This window comes from Hyla sarda, chromosome 2 (assembly GCF_029499605.1).
Source record: "Hyla sarda isolate aHylSar1 chromosome 2, aHylSar1.hap1, whole genome shotgun sequence".
Lineage (NCBI taxonomy): Eukaryota > Metazoa > Chordata > Amphibia > Anura > Hylidae > Hyla > Hyla sarda.
The window spans coordinates 497545696-497559103 of NC_079190.1; the positions used below are offsets into that span (position 1 = coordinate 497545696).

Below are 13408 nucleotides of genomic sequence, written 5' to 3' on the forward strand. Positions count from 1 at the left end.
TACACACCTCAGCTGCTGCAGATCATCATCATAATACACACCTCAGCTGCTGCAGATCATCATCATAATACACACCTCAGCTGCTGCAGATCATCATAATACACACCTCAGCTGCTGCAGATCATCATAATACACACCTCAGCTGCTGCAGATCATCATAATACACACCTCAGCTGCTGCAGATCATCATAATACACACCTCAGCTGCTGCAGATCATCATAATACACACCTCAGCTGCTGCAGATCATCATAATATTTACCTCAGCTGCTTCAGATCATCATCATAATACACACCTCAGCTGCTGCAGATCATCATCATAATACACACCTCAGCTGCTGCAGATCATCATAATACACACCTCAGCTGCTGCAGATCATCATAATACACACCTCAGCTGCTGCAGATCATCATAATACACACCTCAACTGCTGCAGATCATCATAATGCACACCTCAGCTGCTGCAGATCATCATCATAATACACACCTCAGCTGCTGCATATCATCATTATACACACCTCAGCTGCTGCAGAACATCATAATACACACCTCAGCTGCTGCAGATCATCATAACACACACCTCAGCTGCTGCAGATCATCATAATACACACCTCAGCTGCTGCAGATCATCATAATGCACACCTCAGCTGCTGCAGATCATCATAATGCAAACCTCAGCTGCTGCAGATCATCATAATACACACCTCAGCTGCTGCAGATCATCATAATACACACCTCAGCTGCTGCAGATCATCATAATACACACCTCAGCTGCTGCAGATCATCATAATACACACCTCAGCTGCTGCAGATCATCATAATACACACCTCAGCTGCTGCAGATCATCATAATACACACCTCAGCTGCTGCAGAACATCATAATACACACCTCAGCTGCTGCAGATCATCATAACACACACCTCAGCTGCTGCAGAACATCATAATACACACCTCAGCTGCTGCAGATCATCATAATACACACCTCAGCTGCTGCAGATCATCATAATACACACCTCAGCTGCTGCAGATCATTATAATACACACCTCAGCTGCTGCAGAACATCATAATACACACCTCAGCTGCTGCAGATCATCATAATACACACCTCAGCTGCTGCAGATCATCATAATACACACCTCAGCTGCTGCAGATCATCATAATACACACCTCAGCTGCTGCAGAACATCATAATACACACCTCAGCTGCTGCAGATCATCATAACACACACCTCAGCTGCTGCAGAACATCATAATACACACCTCAGCTGCTGCAGATCATCATAACACACACCTCAGCTGCTGCAGATCATCATAATACACACCTCAGCTGCTGCAGATCATCATAATGCACACCTCAGCTGCTGCAGATCATCATAATGCAAACCTCAGCTGCTGCAGATCATCATAATACACACCTCAGCTGCTGCAGATCATCATAATACACACCTCAGCTGCTGCAGATCATCATAATACACACCTCAGCTGCTGCAGATCATCATAATACACACCTCAGCTGCTGCAGATCATCATAATACACACCTCAGCTGCTGCAGATCATCATAATACATACCTCAGCTGCTGCAGATCATCATAATACACACCTCAGCTGCTGCAGATCATCATCATAATACACACCTCAGCTGCTGCAGATCATCATCATAATACACACCTCAGCTGCTGCAGATCATCATAATACACACCTCAGCTGCTGCAGATCATCATAATACACACCTCAGCTGCTGCAGATCATCATCATAATACACACCTCAGCTGCTGCAGATCATCATCATAATACACACCTCAGCTGCTGCAGATCATCATCATAATACACACCTCAGCTGCTGCAGATCATCATCATAATACACACCTCAGCTGCTGCAGATCATCATAATACACACCTCAGCTGCTGCAGATCATCATAATACACACCTCAGCTGCTGCAGATCATCATAATACACACCTCAGCTGCTGCAGATCATCATAATACACACCTCAGCTGCTGCAGATCATCATAATACACACCTCAGCTGCTGCAGATCATCATAATATTTACCTCAGCTGCTTCAGATCATCATCATAATACACACCTCAGCTGCTGCAGATCATCATCATAATACACACCTCAGCTGCTGCAGATCATCATAATACACACCTCAGCTGCTGCAGATCATCATAATACACACCTCAGCTGCTGCAGATCATCATAATACACACCTCAACTGCTGCAGATCATCATAATGCACACCTCAGCTGCTGCAGATCATCATCATAATACACACCTCAGCTGCTGCATATCATCATTATACACACCTCAGCTGCTGCAGAACATCATAATACACACCTCAGCTGCTGCAGATCATCATAACACACACCTCAGCTGCTGCAGATCATCATAATACACACCTCAGCTGCTGCAGATCATCATAATGCACACCTCAGCTGCTGCAGATCATCATAATGCAAACCTCAGCTGCTGCAGATCATCATAATACACACCTCAGCTGCTGCAGATCATCATAATACACACCTCAGCTGCTGCAGATCATCATAATACACACCTCAGCTGCTGCAGATCATCATAATACACATCTCAGCTGCTGCAGATCATCATAATACACACCTCAGCTGCTGCAGATCATCATAATACACACCTCAGCTGCTGCAGATCATCATAATACATACCTCAGCTGCTGCAGATCATCATGATACACACCTCAGCTGCTGCAGATCATCATCATAATACACACCTCGGCTGCTGCAGATCATCATCATAATACATACCTCAGCTGCTGCAGATCATCATAATACACACCTCAGCTGCTGCAGATCATCATAATACATACCTCAGCTGCTGCAGATCATCATAATACACACCTAAGCTGCTGCAGATCATCATCATAATACACACCTCAGCTGCTGCAGATCATCATAATACACACCTCAGCTGCTGCAGATCATCATAATACACACCTCAGCTGCTGCAGATCATCATCATAATACACACCTCAGCTGCTGCAGATCATCATAATACACACCTCAGCTGCTGCAGATCATCATCATAATACACACCTCAGCTGCTGCAGATCATCATCATAATACACACCTCAGCTGCTGCAGATCATCATAATACACACCTCAGCTGCTGCAGATCATTATAATACACACCTCAGCTGCTGCAGATCATCATAATACACACCTCAGCTGCTGCAGATCATCATAATACACACCTCAGCTGCTGTAGATCATCATAATACACACCTCAGCTGCTGCAGATCATCATAATACACACCTCAGCTTCTGCAGATCATCATAATATTTACCTCAGCTGCTTCAGATCATCATCATAATACACACCTCAGCTGCTGCAGATCATCATCATAATACACACCTCAGCTGCTGCAGATCATCATAATACACACCTCAGCTGCTGCAGATCATCATAATACACACCTCAGCTGCTGCAGATCATCATAATACACACCTCAGCTGCTGCAGATCATCATCATAATACACACCTCAGCTGCTGCAGATCATCATAATACACACCTCAGCTGCTGCAGATCATCATAATGCACACCTCAGCTGCTGCAGATCATCATCATAATACACACCTCAGCTGCTGCATATCATCATTATACACACCTCAGCTGCTGCAGATCATCATAATACACACCTCAGCTGCTGCAGAAACTCATAATACCCACCTCAGCTGCTGCAGATCATCATAATACACACCTCAGCTGCTGCAGATCATCATAATACACACCTCAGCTGCTGCAGATCATCATAATACACACCTCAGCTGCTGCAGATCATCATAATACACACCTCAGCTGCTGTAGATCATCATAATACACACCTCAGCTGCTGCAGATCATCATAATACACACCTCAGCTTCTGCAGATCATCATAATATTTACCTCAGCTGCTTCAGATCATCATCATAATACACACCTCAGCTGCTGCAGATCATCATCATAATACACACCTCAGCTGCTGCAGATCATCATAATACACACCTCAGCTGCTGCAGATCATCATAATACACACCTCAGCTGCTGCAGATCATCATAATACACACCTCAGCTGCTGCAGATCATCATCATAATACACACCTCAGCTGCTGCAGATCATCATAATACACACCTCAGCTGCTGCAGATCATCATAATGCACACCTCAGCTGCTGCAGATCATCATCATAATACACACCTCAGCTGCTGCATATCATCATTATACACACCTCAGCTGCTGCAGATCATCATAATACACACCTCAGCTGCTGCAGAAACTCATAATACCCACCTCAGTTGCTGCAGATCATCATAATACACACCTCAGCTGCTGCAGATCATCATAATACACACCTCAGCTGCTGCAGATCATCATAATACACACCTCAGCTGCTGCAGATCATCATAATACACACCTCAGCTGCTGCAGATCATCATAATACACACCTCAGCTGCTGCAGATCATCATAATACACACCTCAGCTGCTAAAGATCATCATAATACACACCTCAGCTGCTGTAGATCATCATCATAATACACACCTCAGCTGCTGCAGATCATCATCATAATACACACCTCAACTGCTGCAGATCATCATAATACACACCTCAGCTGCTGCAGATCATCATAATACACACCTCAGCTGCTGCAGATCATCATAATACACACCTCAGCTGCTAAAGATCATCATAATACACACCTCAGCTGCTGTAGATCATCATCATAATACACACCTCAGCTGCTGCAGATCATCATCATAATACACACCTCAGCTGCTGCAGATCATCATAATACACACCTCAGCTGCTGCAGATCATCATAATACACACCTCAGCTGCTGCAGATCATCATAATACACACCTCAGCTGCTAAAGATCATCATAATACACACCTCAGCTGCTGTAGATCATCATAATACACACCTCAGCTGCTGCAGATCATCATCATAATACACACCTCAGCTGCTGCAGATCATCACTATACACACCTCAGCTGCTGCAGATCATCATAATACACACCTCAGCTGCTGCAGATCATCATAATACACACCTCAGCTGCTGCAGATCATCATAATACACACCTCAGCTGCTGCAGATCATCATAATACACACCTCAGCTGCTGCAGATCATCATTATACACACCTCAGCTGTTGCAGAAACTCATAATACACACCTCAGCTGCTGCAGATCATCATAATACACACCTCAGCTGCTGCAGATCATCATAATACACACCTCAGCTGCTAAAGATCATCATAATACACACCTCAGCTGCTGCAGATCATCATAACACACACCTCAGCTGCTGCAGATCATCATTATACACACCTCAGCTGCTGTAGATCATCATAATACACACCTCAGCTGCTGCAGATCATCATCATAATACACACCTCAGCTGCTGCAGATCATCATCATAATACACACCTCAGCTGCTGCAGATCATCATCATAATACACACCTCAGCTGCTGCAGATCATCATCATAATACACACCTCAGCTGCTGCAGAAACTCATAATACACACCACAGCTGCTATATAATAATACTCACCTTAGCTCAGTGTTTCCCAACCAGGATGCCTCCAGATGTTGCAAAACTACAACTCCCAGCATGCTGGGAGTTGTAGTTTTGCAACACCTGGAGGCACCCTGGTTGGGAAACAATGCCTTACCTACTGCTAAAAGTTCATAATAGACACTTCGGGGGAGATTTATCAAAACCTGTCCAGAGGAAAAGTTGCTAAGTTGCCCATAGCAACCAATCAGATCGCTTCTTTCATTTTTGAAAAGGCCTCTGTAAAATGAAAGCAGCAATCTGATTGGTTGCTATGGGCTACTTAGCAACTTTTCCTCTGGACAGGTTTTGATAAATCTCCCCCTTTAACTTTATAAGACGCACCACAGCTACTGCAGAAGTTCATAATATACATTCAGCTGCTACAGAACCTCATAGTACACACCTCAGCTTCTGCTAAATATTATTATACACATCTCAGCTGCTGTAGAACATTATAATACACACTTCGGCTGCTGCAGAACCCCAAAATATACACCTCAGAGCACACACCTCAGCTGCTGCAGAACATTATAATGAAAACCTCCTCTAATCCTCATAATACACACCTCAGCTGCTTGTATAAGCCCATAAAACATACCACAGCTGCTGCAGAATCTCATTATATTCCCCTGCTGTTGCAAAACCTCAAAATACACACCTCAGCAGCCGCTGATCCCCATAGTAAATACCACAACTGCTGCACAACCTAATAATACACAACATCATGTGCTGCACAACCTTATAATACACACCACAGCTGCTGCAGAACTTCACAATACACATCAGCTGCTGCAGAACCTCATAGTATTTACTTTTGCTACTGCAAAATATATTAATAAACACCTCAGTTGCTGAGGAGTATCATAATATACACATAATTCCAGAGTGGGATCGGTCTCATCTAACTGGTATAAGAACTATAGGTGGCGCTGTTTTCCCCTATTCTCCTTTTCAACCTAGATAACACCTTGGGGCGCCCTCTTACATACTTTACAGCAGGGTTCAGGCGCTTTATGGCATGGGTTGGAGATGGGTGCAGGGCCGGCTCTGCCTATAGGCAAAATAGGCAGCTGCCTAGAGCGCCCTATTTATGGGGGCGCCACTCTGCCTGCCACAAGAAAGTTAGACAACCAGCATCCGAACCACTTGCTCAGCCAGCAGCATGAGGAGGAGGCTTGTTACAGTGTGTCACCCCAGTAATAAGGTGATTACATGAGGAGGAGGTTTGTTACAGTGTGTCACCCTAGTAGTAAGGTAATTACATGAGGAGGAGGTTTGTTACAGTGTGTCACCCCAGTAGTAAGGAGATTACATGAGGAGGAGGTTTGTTACAGTGTGTCACCCCAGTAATAAGGAGATTACATGAGGAGGGGGGTTTGTTACAGTGTGTCACCCCAGTAGTAAGGAGATTACATGAGGAGGAGGTTTGTTACAGTGTGTCACCCCAGTAGTAAGGATATTACATGAGGAGGAGGTTTGTTGCAGTGTGTCACCCCAGTAGCAAGGAGAATACATGAGGAGGAGGTTTGTTACAGTGTGTCACCCCAGTAGTAAGGTGATTACATGAGGAGGAGGTTTGTTACAGTGTGTCACCCCAGTAGTAAGGAGATTAGATGAGGAGGAGGAGGATTGTTACAGTGTGTCACCCAGTAGTAAGGTGATTACATGCGGAGGAGGTTTGTTACAGTGTGTCACCCAGTAGTAAGGAGATTACATGAGGAGGTTTGTTACAGTGTGTCACCCCAGTAGTAAGGCGGGGCGTGTCAAAGGCGGGCCAATGGGTGGAGTCAAGGGGGCAGTAAAATTGGCTTTTGCCTAGGGTGGCAAAAATCCTTGCACCAGCCCTGGATGGGTGCAGGTTTATACACTAGGCCTGAACTGGACCCCATGACAATGACCATGGTGGACAAGCAGCTATATTGGTCCATGCCCCCCATATATGATGCCCATCAGTCTTCACATCAGCAGAGGTATTACCCTCCCCCATATGTTCCTTAATGGTCACAAATTATTTAAAAAAAAAAATCAGAAAGGAAAGGTCTTTTCTGGTATTTTCGTCTCTGTGCCCCCGAGGGCTCTCTGCAGTCCTTCCACCTCCACATCTCTGCATTTATTTTACGACATGACATTAATTACCATGATTCTGAAGGCGAGGGGAGCGCAGGACAGGCCACGGCGGAGAATAGGTGCAGTTTTTCTCGTCATTTTTAATTTTGTGTGAAAAAGCGGCTAATTTCATGTAGATGGTACAGCGGGGTCAGGTGAGGTGAGCTGGAAATTCGCTGTTTTGCACAGATGGATTAAATTTCAGCCACATTTCCAGGCTCAGTTTTTTTTTTCTTGTTTCCCGCTAATAATATTATTATCTTGTTTGCCGAACTTGTCTATACGTTGGAACGACTTATTCTTACACATATGATAGGGCTCAGCGTGGTCTACAGGAGTCAGATGACAGAGGTTTTGTGCTTTACACTGCAGCTTTGCTCCCAGAGGCTAGCCGTCTACCCTGGCTATGTGATAGACATACCCAACTAGTTAGGCAGGGCAGTGCAAATAGTAGTACTGCCATAATCACATGACCTGGAGAGAAAAGTACACAAGGGAGGTACCTATTCAATGACAGCAAGCAGAGATCTTGCAAACGATGTGGTATTGATACAGAAAGTATATAGAAAACCATATAGCCTTTCATTACACACAGAAAGCCTCTTTAAGACACTGTTCACACTAGCATTAAAGGAAACCTGCCATCGCTTTCATGCTACCCGAACTCCAGGCTATGATGGTCAATTGACTTCCCTCCATTTCATAGCCTATGTGATTACTAACCTATTTATAAACCCCTACAAAAAAGCTCTAAAGTTTTGACTACTAGATATCTTCCTTCTCTGCAATCTGCTGTCCACTGCCTGCTGTCAGGGGAATTCTGTCTCTAGTAACACCTAGATCAGGACAGAACACATGAAGTGTTTGGCAAATTCTGTATGCAGGAGAGGGAAATAGATAGCCTGGGTTGTCTTCCTGCAGAAGATAATCAATACTGTTTCTAAAAGGTAAATCATAGCTTCTCTCTTATCTCTCACCCCCCATAAAGCTTATGGCAATAAATGTGTATATACTGCTTTATGTCCACAGTGCTACACTGTGATCTCTTTTCTCCCTATGGCTTCTCAGCTGCATCAGTTCAGGGCTTGACGTACGGACAACCTTGCTGTGCTGCTACTGTTTCATTCATTTCTACTAACATACCCCAATGCCATCTATAGTAGTGTCCTGTAAATCATCCTCCAGCACACTGCAGCCCATTTCACCAGCACTATGTGATGGCATAGCAAAGAGAAGTATGTGTTGTGCTGTGATTGGCCAGGCAACTAAGGGAGGAAGTGTCTATGTGTGCACTAGTCCCACCTCTGAGATGAGGACAATGAGTAATACCGTCTTTCCCTGAAAATAAGACATCCCCCGAAAATAAGGCCTATTGTTCCTTTTTCATTCTGGCTAAATATAAGGCCTCCCCCCCGAATATAAGGCCTCCCCCCGAATATAAGCCCCCCCCCAAAAAAAAAAAAATCAAGGTCGGACCTCTCTGTACCTTAGTGGCGGGTTCTGCCATGCAGCTCACTGAGTGGCCGCAGTGCAGCCCGAGCTGCTCAGGCACTACGCGGTCACTTTCAACCAGTGAGCTGCAGCGGCCGGCTCTCTGGATGAGGAGTGACCCCCCCAGGGGGACATCACTCGTCATCCCAGAACTTGTGCCGTCACACCAGGACTACGGTTGTCGAGGCCTGTTCCTCGTTCTGCGACAGTGAGTGAGTCGCGTGGGACAGGAGGTGGGCAATGTGTGGTATGGGGGGAGGGGGGGAATGTGAGGTGAGGAGGGGGGGGGGAGACTCATGAACCCCACTGGATTCTCTAGACTCCCCCCCCCCCCCCAGCCTCACCTCTGTTCTGTGCCAGTGGATTCAATCCACTGTACTCTGTGGATTCTTCTTCATGGAAAAATAAGACATCCCCTAAAAATAAGCCCTAGCGCATCTTTGGGAACTTATTTTCGGGGAAACAGGGTAGCTGTGCACCATGAAGGGGAATCTTAAGGGCTCAATAACAGCAGTGACAGCGATGAAATCACCTTGTCACCACTCTGAAGGGTTAATCTATCAGGCTTTAAAAATCTTTGGAAACAACAGATACCCTTTACAGATAAAGCGGGAATGGGGTGTAAAGTCAACTGGGTGGTCTCCCCAGCTTCTTCTTGTCCTGATGGGCTTGGTTGACAGGTCCCTCCCTAACAGTGAGATGCCTGTCAATCAAACCTCATGGGGCAAGGAGAAGCCGGGGAGACCACCCAGATGACGGTTCACCCTGTTCCTGGCTTGTACATCAAATCAGGGTGATGTAAGTGAGCCTGCCACCCGCGCGGTTCGGACAGCATGAAACCGATGAGAGGCTCCCTTTAAAGAGTACCTCTCATGATCTTGTTAAATTATAATCCTCCCAGTTCTCTGCCCCATCATGATAAACCACCAACGGCCTTTATTATTATTATTATTATTATTATAATTTTTTAGTGTTCTTTCTTGATATGGCTCTGATGTTCCCCAGCAGGCGTGACATCATCTGAAGCCACACAGGGGAGAACTTCCTCCCTCACTCTGCTACATACAGCCCAGAGCAGTGTGTGAGATGAGCTATGATTGGCTAAGGCTGCACCCCCCCCCCCCCCCCTCAGCAATCCAGACTGCATTATCTGATTTTGGACTTCTACCAGACCAGCAGGAGTCCAAAGTCTGTGCAAGAGATGGGGGGAAATGTGCTCTGGACAAGTAGGGAGACACCCAGTGGCAGTTTTTTTTAAACACAAATAAAACATAGAAAACTTAAATTTTTTTTAAGCAAAGTACATTAGTAAGATTTTTTTTATTTACTATAAGGAGTGCAATAGCAAAAATTTGTTTTAATGAGAGTGTCCATTTCAGCGAGTGGTCTTCAAACTGTGGACCTTATGATATTGCAAAACTTCAACTCCCAGCATGCCCGGACAGCCGTTGGCTGTCCGGGCATGCTGGAAGTTGAAGTTTTTCAACATCTTGAGGTCCACACAGCTTGGAGACCACTGATCTAAGCTTTCCAGATCCATGACGGCTATGCTGAATACCAATAAATTCTAACGGGCCATTGGGGTGGACTGGTGTGCGCTATATTTTCCATCAAGTTCTCCACATCAAACAAGCTTCCACCAATGCTCCATGCTAAACTCCTCCACCTCTCCTCTATGACAGTGCCTCCCAACTGTCCCTACACCCTTTGACACCCAAGATGGTCCACCATCTTAATAAGGTCCTATTATGATTCTAAGTACTTCAAAGGCTTCTCTATAAACAGTTCAGTGACCTTCTTTTCTTGACGTTCCTCAGGATAGTGTTTCTCATGCGCGGTCCTCAATTTATAATAGGACCTTATTAAGGTGGTGGACCATCTTTGTTGTCAATGGGTGTAGGGGCATATGGGAGGCACTGTTATAGGGGAGCTGGAGGAATGGTGTAGAAGATGTCCTCCTGTGGAACATCAAGAGAAGAAGGTCACTGGAAGATTTATAGAGAAGTCTATGAAGTAGTTAGGTTCTTAATAGACCCTTATTAAGAGGATGGACCATCTTGGTTGTCAATGGGTGTAGAGACAGATAAGAGGCACTGTCGTAGAGGAGCTGGAGGAGAGGTGTAGGAGAGGTCCCTCTAAGGCAGGGTTTCTCAAGCGCGGTCCTCAAGACCCCCCCAACAGGTCATGTTTTCAGGATTTCCTTAGTCTTTCGCAGGTGATATAACTGTGGCAATGCCTGATACACTGACCATAATTATATCACCTGTGAAAGACTAAGGAAATCCTGAATACATGACCTGTTGGGGGGGGTCATGAGGACCGCGCTTGAGAAACACTGCCTTAGGAGAACCTCTCCTACACCTCTCCTCCAGTTCCTCTATGACAGTGCCTCTTATCTGTCTCTACACCCATTGACAACCAAGATGGTCCACCATCTTAATAAGGGTCTATTAAGAACCTAACTACTTAATAGACTTCTCTATAAATCTTCCAGTGACCTTCTTCTCTTGACTTTCCACAGGAGCACATCTTCTACACCATTCCTCCAGCTCCCCTATGACAGTGCCTCCCATATGTCCCAAAACCCATTGACATCAAAAATGGTCCACCATCTTAATAAGGGTCTATTAAGAACCTAACTACTTCATAAATATCTATATAAATCTTCCCGTGACCTTCTTCTCTTGACATTCCTCAGGAGGACATCTCCTACACCTTTTCTCACCAATGGGACCGACTATTAGGGTGTGACCTATATCACACAGGTCCACGATATAGACTTCCAGATGAGTAACATGAACCCCCTAGGTTAAATGCAAAATACATAACAGGGCCAACCACCCAAGTCGTTTATACAGGTGTCATCTCATATGGCAAAGATTACTTTGGTCCTTCTTGGCCACTAGGGTCTACCTCTGCACCCTCCATAGAAGCATTGGGTTCCATAGAGCTGTAAAATTCAATACAAGACCCATGAAATTAAGGACCAAACACCCATTCTCTAAGACATAGCAGTCTTCATTGGGCACATTAAAGGGGTACTCCGGTGGAAAACATTTTTTTTTAAATCAACTGGTGCCAGAAAGTTAAACAGATTTGTAAATTACTTAATTATTGTAAAATTACTTAATTATTGTAAAAAACTTTACCCTTCCTTAGCAGCTGTATGCTACAGAGGAAATGATTTTCTTTTTGAATTTCTTCTTTGTCTTGACCACAGTGCTCTCAGTTGACACCTCTGTCCGTGTCAGGAACTGTCCAGAGCAGCATAGGTTTGCAATGGGGATTTTCTCCTGCCCTGGACAGTTCCTGATACAGGCATCAGGTGTCAGCAGAGAGCAATGTAGACAAGACAAAAAAGAAATTGCAAAAGAAAAGAATTTCCTCTGTAGCATACAGCTGCTAAAAAGTACTGCAAGGGTTAAGATTTTTTTCACTAGATGTCATTTATAAATCTGTTTAACTTTCTGGCACCAGCTGATTAAAAAAAAAAAGTTTTCCACTGGAGTACCCCTTTAAGTCATCTATGGATATCACTATCAATAACACTATCAATAACAGATAATATCAAAAACATTACATGTTAACCCAATTTATGCAGGTAAAAGTATTCTACAGCCAAAGAAGAGAACAATTAAAAGAGAAACTCTTCCTCCAGAGGACCTGGCATGTCCATGAATTACATAGACAGCTAATTGAGTTGAATGAGAACTGTGTAATACTTTATAACACCACTGGAGGCGCTGCAGGGAAACAGGTTTTTAGCGCATAGAACCAAATATAGTGATCTCTCAACTTACAATGGCCTTAACATACAATAGTTTCAACATATAATCGTCTTTTCTATTTTTTTCTGGACCATTGTAACTAGAAACCAGACTCAACATACAATGTACAGACCAATCAGAATGGACCAATCAGAATGGACATTCACTGGTAAATCCCCTGTATTACTGAAGTGCAGGCACTGATTGGTGCCTGGTAGCGCCTTTTACAGTACAGGGAGGTACTACATGTTCTGTACTCTTTACCTGTATTACTGAAGTGCATGCACTGACTGGTGTCTGGTAGCGCCTTTTACAGTACAGGGAGGTATTACATGTTCTGTACTCTTTACCTGTATTACTGAAGTGTATGCACTGACTGGTTTCTGGTAGCGCCCCCTACAGTACAGGGAGGTATTACATGTTCTGTACTACTCTTTACCTGTATTACTGAAGTTTATGCACTGACTGG

The 13408-nt window shown here is 44.5% G+C and overlaps 1 protein-coding gene across 2 annotated transcripts in view; it reads right to left on the minus strand.

Annotated features, from left to right (window-relative positions):
• The window catches only part of BCL9 (BCL9 transcription coactivator), a 288690-nt gene that overhangs the window by 113507 nt on the left and 161775 nt on the right, over nucleotides 1-13408 (minus strand). The window lies entirely within an intron of this gene.